This window comes from Equus asinus, chromosome 4 (genome assembly GCF_041296235.1).
Source record: "Equus asinus isolate D_3611 breed Donkey chromosome 4, EquAss-T2T_v2, whole genome shotgun sequence".
Lineage (NCBI taxonomy): Eukaryota > Metazoa > Chordata > Mammalia > Perissodactyla > Equidae > Equus > Equus asinus.
Window position 1 is genome coordinate 81,661,765 of NC_091793.1, and position 12,303 is coordinate 81,674,067.

The following is a 12,303-nucleotide window of genomic DNA, read 5'->3' on the forward strand; positions in this document are numbered from 1 at the left end:
CTCATAGTTCATTTACAGGCTGATGATGGCCAATTTGTATTCCCATCCACACCTCTCCCTGACTCCAGACTGGGTAGTAATAGTAGTAGTTTAGAGGAAAATAAAATATAACATGTTCAAATCAAAAATCTTTATTCCCACCTTACCCTGACAAAAAGTCTGCTCCTTCACTCTCTTCTTCATTGCAGCCACCAACATTCATTCACTTTCTAAAGCTTGACCAGGGCCTGTACACAGATGAAGACTGTGCACTGCACAATGCCAGATGGCTCCATTCTTTCCATTATTTCAAATCTTTCTCCCACCTCAACTTCCTCCACATCTAATCCATCAGAAAGCTCTGTTGGGTTTACTCTCAAAACACATCTAAGTCCCATTACTTCTGTTCAATTCTTCAAACATCACACTCCTCTGAGATACCATCTCCTTCACGGACTTGAGAAATTGACTCACAATTGGCCTCCTTGCATCTATTCCTGCTGCACCAGTTTCTTCTCTACACAATCACTGGAGAGCTCTTTAAAACCAGACATCAGACTATGTAGCTTCCCCTGCAACACTCTTCCACTGCTTTTCATCACATTTGTAACAACAGCCCAGCTGCTTACCATGGGCTCCCCTGACCTACATAACCGGGCCTCTGCTGCTCTCCAGCCTTACCTCCGCTTTGCTCCTCCTCACCTTCTCTGCTTCAGCCGCACTGGCCTCCCTGAGGTTTTTACAACACTGTAAGGTAGTTTCTGCTTCAAGACCTTTACACCTGCTATATCCTCCCTATCAAACACTGTTTTGTCAGATATTCACACAGCTCGTTCCTACATGTCTTCAAATCTCTGCTCAAATATTACCTCCTCTGAAAAGCCCACCAAGACATCCATTCCAAAATAGCCTTTCCATTTCCTACACTCTCTCCTTTTTAATTTCTTGGTAACACTTACCATGATCGGAAATTATATTCTCATATATACTTCTCTGTTTAACTACTTAGTTTCTGTCTCTCCTCCTGTAACTTGAGCACAGAGAATTTGTCTTACTTATCACTGGATTTCCAATGCTCAGAATAGAGCCAGGCATCTAGTAGCTGCTCCATGAATCGCTACTGTATTAATGAATGAATTAATAAATCAGATACATCTAATTTTGTATATGATTCCTTTGGAATTCTATCATTTTTCTTCAGATTTTAATTTCAAAAGAAAGGGAAAGATTCGTTGAAGCAGAAAAATCTCCCTGACACACAGAAGACTAGGAATGATCCCCAGCTGAACAAAGGCCAAATCTACAAAAAGTTGACAAATTGGCTGAGTTTTGGTCAATTCGTTTTTAAAGTTACCTAAATATGTAGGTTTTTGCAGTCACTGGATCAGCCATGCAGTCAATCCAATTCAGTCTCAGAAGGTGGAAATAGATGGAATGTTTTTAAACCTATATTTTTTACTTTCCCAACATGGGCAGCCTATATTTTAGACAATTTCCAACACAGAAACCATAACTTCATGAAAATCTCTGTAGGTGTTGACCTTGTATCCATTTCTGCTGCATGATTTCCTTTTCACATTCAAGTACTTAGAAAGCACATTTGCCCTTGTTACTAGAAAAACTAATGTTGGGCAATTGATTAGAATCTCTTCTAATCCTCATGTTTCCTGAATTCATATTAACAGACGGGAGAGAGAAAAACAGCCTCATCTGTGATCATTCCAAATAAAGCCTCATCTTCGTCTTTCCATCTGAGCATGAAGTTTAAGAGCAAAATTCATCGCAGAGCAGAGCAAAGGGGTACATTTTAGCAAGTAAGCTTCAGGCTGACTTGATCCAAACTAAATGCTTTGTAATCTCTCTTTAAACAAAAGCTTTAGCTTCTGTAATCCTCCTCTTTATCTTTCCCTACGAAGCCTCCTGAGGTTGAAGCTGCTGCTCATGTCATTTTTATAAACAGCCTAGATCTCTGCCCACAAATTGCTTTCCCAGGGTGATGGCAGCAGTGTCAACTTAGCTCAAGTGTCATGAGTCATGTTTCTCTGCCTTTGGAGACACCTGGCCAAGCACAGCCTGAGCATCCTTTGCTTGTATTCTCACTGCACAGACGTCCTGTTACTGAGCATCAAGCCAGCCAAGGGCCTTGGCTCATTAAAGCGTGGCTGAGAGACTATTGTGTCTGTCTGCACCTTCTGTTCTTGAAATCTCAAGAAAAGCCCTCCATTTGTTGTGTAAACACACACTGTGCCACATTGTACCCCTGGCTCCACCCAAAGTCTCGTGTCTTTGAAAAGGTCCTTTGGTGCCTGTGAACTTCCACTGCCTTTCTTGAGGGGAAACAGCAAGGAAGCTCGGACTCCATGATGCCAGACATGACGGCAGGCATCACCCTAAGGAAGCACAATCTAGCCAGGATTGAAATCACTCATGCTGGCCCAGTAACTGTGGCCTTTCCAACAAGCATCTTCAATTCATGCTGATGAAACTCTGCATAAAGAGACAATGAAAACCTCCACTTCAAATAAAAGCAAAAAATGAAAATCAAAACACTTCAGAGAGAGCACCTATTACAGCGGGACCTTGTGATTGCAGGTATGTGCACACACACACAAGCACACACACACAAGGACTCTCTGCAAGGGAGCAGCTGTTCTAACTTTTCACAAGCTCAAGCTCTAGCTATTTGTCAAAGAAAAACTATCTCTAGACAAATCCTCATAAGATAAAGACTAATTCTGACTTTATCTTTGACCTAGAACTCTGGGCTCAGACTATAGAAAGTTGCTATAGCTGGGAAGAAAGAGAACTGGATTCTCAAGAAGTGGCCTAGATTAATGGAAGGAGCATGGGCTTCAGAATTAAAGAGACCTGGCTTCAAATCCCTTGTATTCCATTTATTAACTGTGCAACTATGAGCAAGTACCTTAAACTCTGTGAGCCTCAGTTTCCTCATATGCATAAAGCTTCTTGGAAGCATTAAAGATGATGTGTGTGAAGTGGTTGGAACAGAGTAAGACCTCAAGGAATGGTAGGTAGCTTCTACTACAGGCCAACTCTTACTCTTATTGGACAAGACACACAACCTCTGTGGGCCCCAATTTCTTCCTCAAAGAATCAATTCTAGTCCTCAAAGACTCAAAACTTTTTGCTTACACTTACGGAAGGAGGATTGATTTAAAGAATCAGGACTTTCTCAACAAAAGCTGATGAATCTTCTCCTTCTCCTTGGTGTTCCTGAATGGATGGTAGATGGGCAAATTTTCTGTCGCCACAATACAGAGGTGTTAATAAAATGGGGAAGGGTGATAGTAAGTCTTTAGGGAAGAAAGTGAAAAATCTTCACTCTCATCTTGGCTTTGTTCTCCCCCTCATTCTCTCTCTCTCCCTCTCCCTCTTTCTCTTTCTTTCTCTCTCTCTCTTCAAATGTCAAATGGAGAATGTAATATCTCAGCCTTACATTTAATGAGATCATTAACATGAAGACTCTTATAAAACTATACACAAACATAAGTTATTATTGTTAACTATGTAAATATTATTGTAGTGTCTCCAGTTTTCCTTGGCTAAAATTATGTTCAACTCTGCACTGTCCTAGAAAATACTAATTGAAGAAAAGTTAATGTTCCTGAAGTGCTCTACACAAAGAATACTGGTCGAGAGATTATTCCATCTTGCATTTGGAGAGTTTCCCAAACACTCTCTTTTCCACACCCCAAATTTGATTTGTATTATACAATTTCATTTGTCATCCAGGACTGTCATTTACTTCCTACAAAGGAATTCATGCAGCTTGACTCAGTGTCATCATTTTAAAAACGTGTGCATATACAAGGACTGTCTTGATCCTTTATTTAAAAAGTAATAGAATTTATATGGGAACACACACACACACACTGTTTTGAGTTGACTGCCTGGCATTTTGCAGTTGCTTTTTTCAGGTGATCAATCTATCCTAAAATTGCTTTCAAAAGACAGGAACTGATCTGACTCAAACATTGGAGTTTTCATTCCCTCTCATATTGATTATAGTGACTACAATTACAAACCAACATCCAGAAGGTAAAACTAATCTCTCTCATGCTGGTGAACAATTGGTGAATTCCATTGACCTGTTTTTCTTTAATGAAATAAACTATGTTTAATCTTTCAAAGTGTCCTCAAATTGCTTGATTCCCACTTATTTTTCAGCATTAAGGGCTCTTGAGAGTCAAAGTGATAACTCCACGCACCAAACCTTTTGTAAATGAATTACTGAAGACAGAAGCCCCAATGACGGAACAAACACTATGGATAAGATGGAGTGTTACCACTTACACCTGGTCCCTGCTTGACTCATCATTAGCATCATTCTGATTTGTACTTATGGAAAGGTGTAATAGTTTTCTGTTGCTGTGTAATGAATTACCACAAATTTAGGAGCTTAAAACAACACACATATTTATCATCTCACGGTTTTAGTGGGTCAAGAGTTTGGGCACCTCTTAACGGAGACCTTTGCTTAAGGTCTCACATGGCTGCAATCACCATGTCAACTGGGTTGAGTTCTCATCTGACAGCTTGACTAGGAAATCATCCACTTCCAAACTTACTCCAATTGTTGACAGAATTCTGTTCCTTGTGGTTGTAGCACTGATGGCCCTGGCTTCTTACTGGTTGGATGCTGGAGGCTGCCCTCAGTTCCCAGAAGTTGCCTTCAGTTCCCTGCCATGTGGACTTTCTCAAATGGATTCTAACTTCATGTTAGAAGATGAGTCTTTAGAGCAGGTCTGCTACCAAGTCAGTCTTAAATAACAATGTAATCACAGGGGTGATATCTTTTACTTTTGCCATATTCTATTGGTTAAAATAAGTCACAGGTCCCACCCACCCTCAAGGGAAGGGAATTATACAAGAGCATGAACATGAGGAGGCAGGAGGCATGGAGGGTAGAGCCCATCGTAGAATCTGTCCAACATAATTGGTACAAAAGGCAAAATATTGAGAAGGGGCTAAAGGAGCATTCAGGGGCAACCAACATTTTCAAGAAGGAAAGCATCAAGGCTGAGATGGAGACGCTAACATGGCCAACCCAGGTAGACTAACATTTGGCACATTTCTAAACTGATTTTTTAAAAATACCTTCTCCATGTTTATATAGACAAGAAAAAAAGAGCTATGAAGGGAATGAAAAGAGAAAAGAATTCTGCAGACAGTAGTCTAGTTTGAAAACTCACTCCGTAAAATAAATCCTTGTTTTAACTACCACCACCTTCTTTAGAAGGTAATCTAGTGACCACCTGTTGTTATTCAGTTATGCTCTCCACAGCCTCACCATCCGCCTATAACATTATTCCTTTTAACTATAAAGAATATGCATCATAAGACAAATTTTGGTAAATTCAATTTTCTCTCTTTCTATTCCCAACAACATTAGACCAGAGTCTAACAGATCAACTCCCAAGTAAAAGGCTGGACCCTCAGCTGAGCTATGCTTTTATGCTTATGTAGCAGAGTCTTTCAACTTGGCAAGGAGAAGAATTAGGATGGCTAGTAGCCTTAACTACTCTTAGGTTTTGTCAAACACTACCTGGAATGGCTTCTAACTATATAAGTGTCTCTTTCTAACTGCTTGATTTAAGTTTCTGGAAACTTCATTTTGGTAGAATTCAAGGTTGGGGAATTTACCATCCTATAGTGAAATTATATTTTGAAATTCACTTCAAAACACTGTAAGTGAAACTACAGAAGTCCTTACAAATATTTTGTATTCTTTTAAATAATATAGATGGGACAACAAAAAGAGTATCAATTATGATCTAGATATCCTAAAGTAGGGGAAAAAAAAGAAAGGCTGGAAGAAAGAAAGAAAGGTGAGGAAGAAAAGAGAGGCAGGAGGGAGGAAGAGAACATGGCGGGGAGGAAGAAAGAAAGAAACATACAATTAATTTTCACTTCCTATCACTTCCTCACAGGGTTCTCCCTGGAAACCACTACTTTGGCCAGCAAAGCTCCTGAGGTAAGGGCCTGTGTGAGGGGAGCCTCATAGGCCCTCCCATTCCCAACAGTTTTACCACCCTTTGTGCTACCCTCCTGGCCCCTGGAGGCCCTGAATTGTGACCCCACGTTCAATACCTCATTTAATTCTTTCAGCGCGGTCTCTCCTTTAGGAGAGACTCATGAGAAAAAAAACTTCTTGGCCAAAACCTTGTCTTTTATCTTTAATTCTGAATCCCTTGTTTCTGTTATTTCTAGATACACCAAAAGAGGGACCTTGAAACTCACTGGAACCAAAACATTCATTATTCCCAAAAACTTATCCAAGGAAAACTTCAGGAACTAAATCAGAATTTAGAGTAAGTATATATGTGGTGGAAGAATTCCTGTACACCCAACCCAGACCTACCTTCTGCCTTCTCAACAGGAGGCACTGGTTCAGGTCAGGCCATCTCTTGACAGCCCAAACTGGGGCCATTGTCCAGTCTGACTATTTGTTCTCACACCAGTCTCTTGCAAGGCTGCCGTTTTTACTCCTCTCCAGGTATCAAAATCTGGACAAGCCTTCAGGGCTCATTTTCAGTCCCTCTGATTCCTCCCCTCTGCTCCAGTGGTCTCAGCCTTGGCTGTATGATAGAATCTCCTGGAAGATTTAAATGGAAAACAAACAAACAAACCCAATATCCAGATCCCAGGCATGCTTATTTAATTGGCCTAGAATGGAGCATGAGCACTGGCATTTTGAAAGAGGTCCCCAGGTGATTCGAACATGCACAAGGTTTGAGGTACATTGTTACACTTAATTCCATTCAACTTGAATCATCAAAATTCATTTTGTAATTTAACTACATTTTCCATATTTCCATGTTTACATGTCTCAGCTTAGAGTGAAAAAGCCTCTGGTTCCTCCAATTGTGGATCTTTCTTTGCTCATCCAGTCAAGAAGTACTTTTCTCCTTTAAATACAAAACAGACTCAGGTTGTCTTGAGCTTATGTATAAAGAAGGAGAATGTCACTTTGGGGCACGGGATTGAGAGCATCCCTTACTAGTTAACAGGCAGCATGTGCAAAGAATAGCAAGCCTTACTTCCCAGCAGAATAGGAGTTAACTCTGTGGTGGAATTTGAAGGGTTCTTGGCAGGACCTTTGACTTAAATATCTGTTTTACTCTTGGTGCCACATTAACTAAAGTTCTATCATTAAAGATTGATTTGTTTGGGTTAAGCTCTCACCTCTTCAGGAGCTTTTCATCAGTCATAATGAAAAGGCATAATATCCAAGTGTAACTCAGCAGCTCTAATTTAGATGGCATGATACACATACGGTAGCACTTGCTGAGGAGAGGAAAAAGCATAAGTAGGTGTCTGTGAGCAAAGGTTGCTTGAAAGTCCACGGAAAAAGTGGAGTATGAGGATCCAAATACTTAGAAGAGAACAGAGAAAACACATTTTTAATATGATCACCTCTAAATATCACTTTGCATAATTAGATTTCTTAAAGAAGAGCTGTCTCTTAGATAAAGATTATATTCTCTGTTCAGTGACTAGAGCAGAGTATCCTGGAGCCCTGACTCTGGATAGTTCCTGAAGTTTTGCAAGCCATATAAGTACTTGCTGATGGAACATTCTCTTATTGAATAAAAAATTTTAACCAACATTTTTACACAGATGGAAAGACAAGGCCCCTCCTCAGAATGAGACCCTGTGTAGATGGAGCACTTGTAAGACACAGCAAATATTTGATCTTAGAGCATGCTTGGGAGACAGACCACATTCCACTTCATTGAGGATGGCAAAAATTAGTCTGGAAAGTTTTCAAAGTAGTATTAGAAGTATTAAAAGACAGATGTATACATGAGAGGTTAAATTTAGATGATAATGGAGGGGAAGTCCAAGAACTGATAAATTGGGCTAATAAAAGGAGCTAACAGTTACAGCATGACTATTGGGTTTTCTGCGAGGACTCCTAAAAAGAGCATCAGAGAGACAAGAACGCCTGCAGTGTTGGTAAGGGAAGTTGGCACAAGGAAGATGTTCCAAGAAAAACTTCATCAGGAAGATCCATTTCACCAGGGGCCAAAGCAAATCCCAGTGAGTGAGGATGAGGTGGGACCTGTACGACCTATTCAATTGTGTCAGGAAAGTTCCAGGAAGTCAGATATTTGAAATGTTCACATAGACAAAAAGCTGGATTTATTTGGTAAGAGAGGGAAGAGTGAGACTGGCCTTAGGAAGAGATGGCAAGAGAGGGGGAGAGAGGAAGATTAAACAAGACAAGCTTTAGACTGTAAAAGAAGAGAAAGATACAGATGAACAAGAGATGCAAAAAAGAGAACAAAAAGGGGAAGATAAAGTTTCCTGAGGAGAGCAGAAAGGATAGTTGGGCCTCAATGGGCACAAGGGGAGGAATGAGAAGGACCTGGTATCCTACTGCTGGTCTGGAGATGAAGAGGCCATGTGAGAGGAATATGAGCAGTCTTTAGCAGCAGAGAATAGCCAGCAAGGAATAGGGACCTCAGTCCTACAACCTCAAGGAAATGAATTCTATCAACAACTTGAATGACCTTCGAAGTGGATCCTTCGCCTGACCCTTCAGACAAGAGCCCAGCTCGGTCTTGATTTTGGCTTTATGATACGCTGAGCACAGAACAAATTAAGCCTACCTAAACCTCTGCTACAGAACTTTGAGCTAATAAAAGAAAGTTGTTTTAAGCAGCTTAGTTAGTAGTAATTTGTTATGCAGCAGTAGAAAATCAATACAGCAGCTGTGACAGTCACTAATGTGACTTTCCTGATAATCTGATTCTTCTCTCCTCAAGGATAACATTGAAGATTCTTCTCTCCTCCAGGACAATATCCTAACTGTCTGTGGTTAGGGTAGGTCATTTGATGGTTAGTTGAAGTAGCATGTGGGATACTGGGATAGCATATTTAATTAGTTGTGCCAGATACTGTATGGCTCCCATCTTCATGCCACAGGGGTCTTGGAAGCTTATGATAAAGTGAAGACTCCATTAGCCAGGTCCCTGCTTGGTGCAATGAGCAGAGAGCCACTGCTGACCTGAGTTAGACATTTAGTGAGAACAAGAAATAAATTTTTGTTGTGATAAACTCCTGAGGTTGGGGGGCGGGGGGGCTGGGGTTGTTACTTTAGCATAACCTGGTCTATTCTTTCTACTACAGAAAGTAAAAATATCAAGAAATATGAGTGAAGAGGTGGGGGACAGATTTTAAAGAGAGAAAGTAAGTCTCTCTAAGTGGGTGACACTGAGCAGAAAACTGAATGAAGTGATGGAGTCAGCCATGTGAAGCTCAGAGGAGATAACGTTCCAGGCATAGAGAACAGAAAGTGGAAAAAGCCTAAGAAGAAGTGGGCTTGGCAAGCAGGAAAAACAGCATGGACAGTGGGTCTAGAGTATAAGAATCAAGAAGTAGGCCAGGGACAAGTCACAAAGGCTTATGGGCCATGGTGAGGGATTTGTATTTTATTCAAAATATATTAGAACTTCATCCACATGGGACAAATTTTAAGCAGCAGACACTATCAATCAAAATAGGTAGGTTATGCTGTAGCAACAAAAAGAAAATCTCAGTGCCTTAAAGCAATGCAGATTTTTCTCACGATTGCACTGTGTCCATTGTGGGCCCGGTAGGGATTCTGCTTTCTCTGTGGTCACCATCATTATCCTCACTCTAGGAACCAGACTGATGGGTCACCACTGTCCAGAACGTGCCAATCTCTGTGGCAGTGGGAAGAGTACAATCTGGAGGGTCTTGAATCAGCAATTAAATGCTCCAAATCAATAATGCAACTCAATAACACTAAGTTGCTTACAACCTCTTGGCCAGAACAAGCCACATGATCCCAACCATTCACAAAAAGGCAAGTAAGTGCTATCCTACCAGCTATCCAAAGGGACGGGGGCAGTGTGGTCAGTGGGTAACACTAGTGACTACCACAGGAGTGACTTCATATGATTTATATTTGTAAACTATCTCGGCTGTTTTGTGGAGAATATATTATGGAGGCAAGAGAAGAAACAAAAAAATCGGTTAAGAGGCTATCTCAGTTATCCACGAAAGACATGCTAGCGGTATGGGGGTAGTTGGCAGAGGCCAGGACCCGGGGCTGAGGTGCGGCGGAGGCCTCAGGAGCGGTGCGCCCCCACGGCCGCCCTGTGCCCAGGGCGGTGGGGGAGGGCAGAGCAGCTCCGCGGGAGGCTCGGGACAGAGTGCCTGCGGCCGCCCCTCCCATGCTCCAGCGCAGCCAGCGCTGTGGGCACGAGGGTGCCGCCCGCGTGCGCATGAGCGAGGATGGGGACCCGGGACAGCCCGGTCACGAGCTACGGACTACCTCCTCAAGTTCCTGCTGGCAGGTGACAGCGACGTGGGCAAAGGCAAGATCTTGCAGGACGGCGCGGCTGAGTCCCCGTACGCCTATAGCAACTGGATAGACTACGAGACGACCACCATCCTGCCGGACGGCCAGCGGGTGAGGCTGCTGCTCTGGGACGCGCCGGGCTGGGCAAGGTTGTGCACCAGGTTCAGGTCCTACTTCAGGAGCGCGCAGGGGCTCCTCCTGCTGTACGACATCATCAACGGATGGTTCTTTGGACGGTATTGACCGTTGGCTCATGGAAATCCACGAGCATGCGCCCGCGGTCCCCCAGATCCTGGCTGGGAACCCGCTGCCCCTGCTCTTGAAGCCCTAACCTGATAGCGCAGGCGCGCGCTTGCGCAGAAAAGAACTGCAGGACCGTCGAGGTCGGCCTGCTGTGCAACTTCAAGGTTGCGGAGTCCCTCACTGCGTTGTGTCCTGTCCTGCATCGTGCTCTTGAGGCGCAGCATGGAAAAGATCTGGAGGGCCCAACACAGTGTTCTGCCTGCAGGACCTCTGCCGCCAGGGCCATCATCTCCTGCACCCCTGTGCACCTCATCGACAAGCTCCTGCTGCCGGTCACCATCCAGAGCCACCACAAGTCCTTCTTGATGGCCAATGGCATGAACGCCGTCACGATGTACTGGTCCTCCTACTCGCTGGCCGATGGGTCCGGGGGCGATGGCAGCAAGGGCAAAGGCCTCAAAAGGTCCTTTACCGTCGACTATCCACCCCATCCCATCGCAGCCCCAGCCTCCGCCAGCCCAGAACTGCTCACGGAGCAACTGCAAGATGTAGCCAGGCAGGCGGGGCGCCGCGGCGGTGCGGACGCGCTCTGCGAGGGCTCGTGCTGGGGGAGCGCTCCTGGCTCGGAGCAGAGTAGACTCTGGCCACACAGCCCCTCCTGGGAAGCTTGGGGCCGCACCAACAGGCTTGGTGCCCTCAGCTGGGAAGAACTCCGCTGAAGGGTGGAGGGCTGCGCTGCTGCTGCTGCGGAGATCTTGGCCGAACAAGGCCGGGACCCCTGGGTGCGGCTGAGGAGCCGTCAGGAGGCGCTCTGCCTGGCCCCAGCCCGGCCTCCAGGGGACTCTCCCTGGGGACCCAGGAGGCCTGGCTCACGTTTCTTATTTATATAGAAGACATTTCGCTCCTTTTGTACATTTTTAATGGGCCAGCAGGGAAGCCTCAATGCAGCCAAGTCAGTGAGCCCACGTGGGCTGTGAGGACGAGCCTGGGACCTCTGGAGAGGGAGGGGATTTGAGGCAAAGATGGACAAGAATCCGCCGTCAAAGCTTCTATCTTTCTTTGAATTACATACGCTTCCCACAGGGCTGTGGGTGCTGTGCAGGAGCCAGTGGGGACACAGGAGGCAAATGAAACTTTGAGCAGCCATCTCGGACCCTGACTACAGGTACTAGCCTTTCTGAGCATGGTCGTTTAAAAAAAAAAGCGGTGTCTCATTTAAAGGTTGAGCAAACACATCTGTGGTGACGGATGGGGAAGTTTCAAAGGTGACTGATAAGTTTTGGCCCGACTACCTGGATGAATTAAACTGTTCATTGCTAGGTAGAATATTCATGGTAAGAGTTGCATTAGAGATGGTGGTGAGAATCAAGGGGCTTACTTTTTTTGAAACGTTAGTGTTTAGTGCCTGGGTTTACCAGACTGAATCCCAGGGGAAGAGTTGAAACCTCATCTCCTTAGAGATGATATGTATGTCTGAGAAATCACCATGAGGCCATCTAAGAAATGAGTTTTCTAGAGAAGATAACAGGACAAAGACTGAAGCCTGGGGCACTTCAACCTTTAGAGCTCAGGATGCAGAGGAGTCCTAAATGAGGCTGAGAAGAAACAGTGAAGGAAGGGGAAAATCAGAATAGTATGGTGGTTCCAGAGGCTAAATTAAGAAGTATTTTGTAAGGAAGGAATGAGTGATCAGCGTTAGCAAATGCTGCAAAAACATGAAGATAGTA

At 43.9% G+C, this 12,303-nt stretch overlaps 1 pseudogene; it reads left to right on the plus strand.

Annotated features, from left to right (window-relative positions):
* Positions 1–10,266: 10,266 nt before the first annotated feature.
* Positions 10,267–11,128, plus strand: LOC139045187 (ras-related protein Rab-40C-like; annotated as a pseudogene).
* Positions 11,129–12,303: the final 1,175 nt, after the last annotated feature.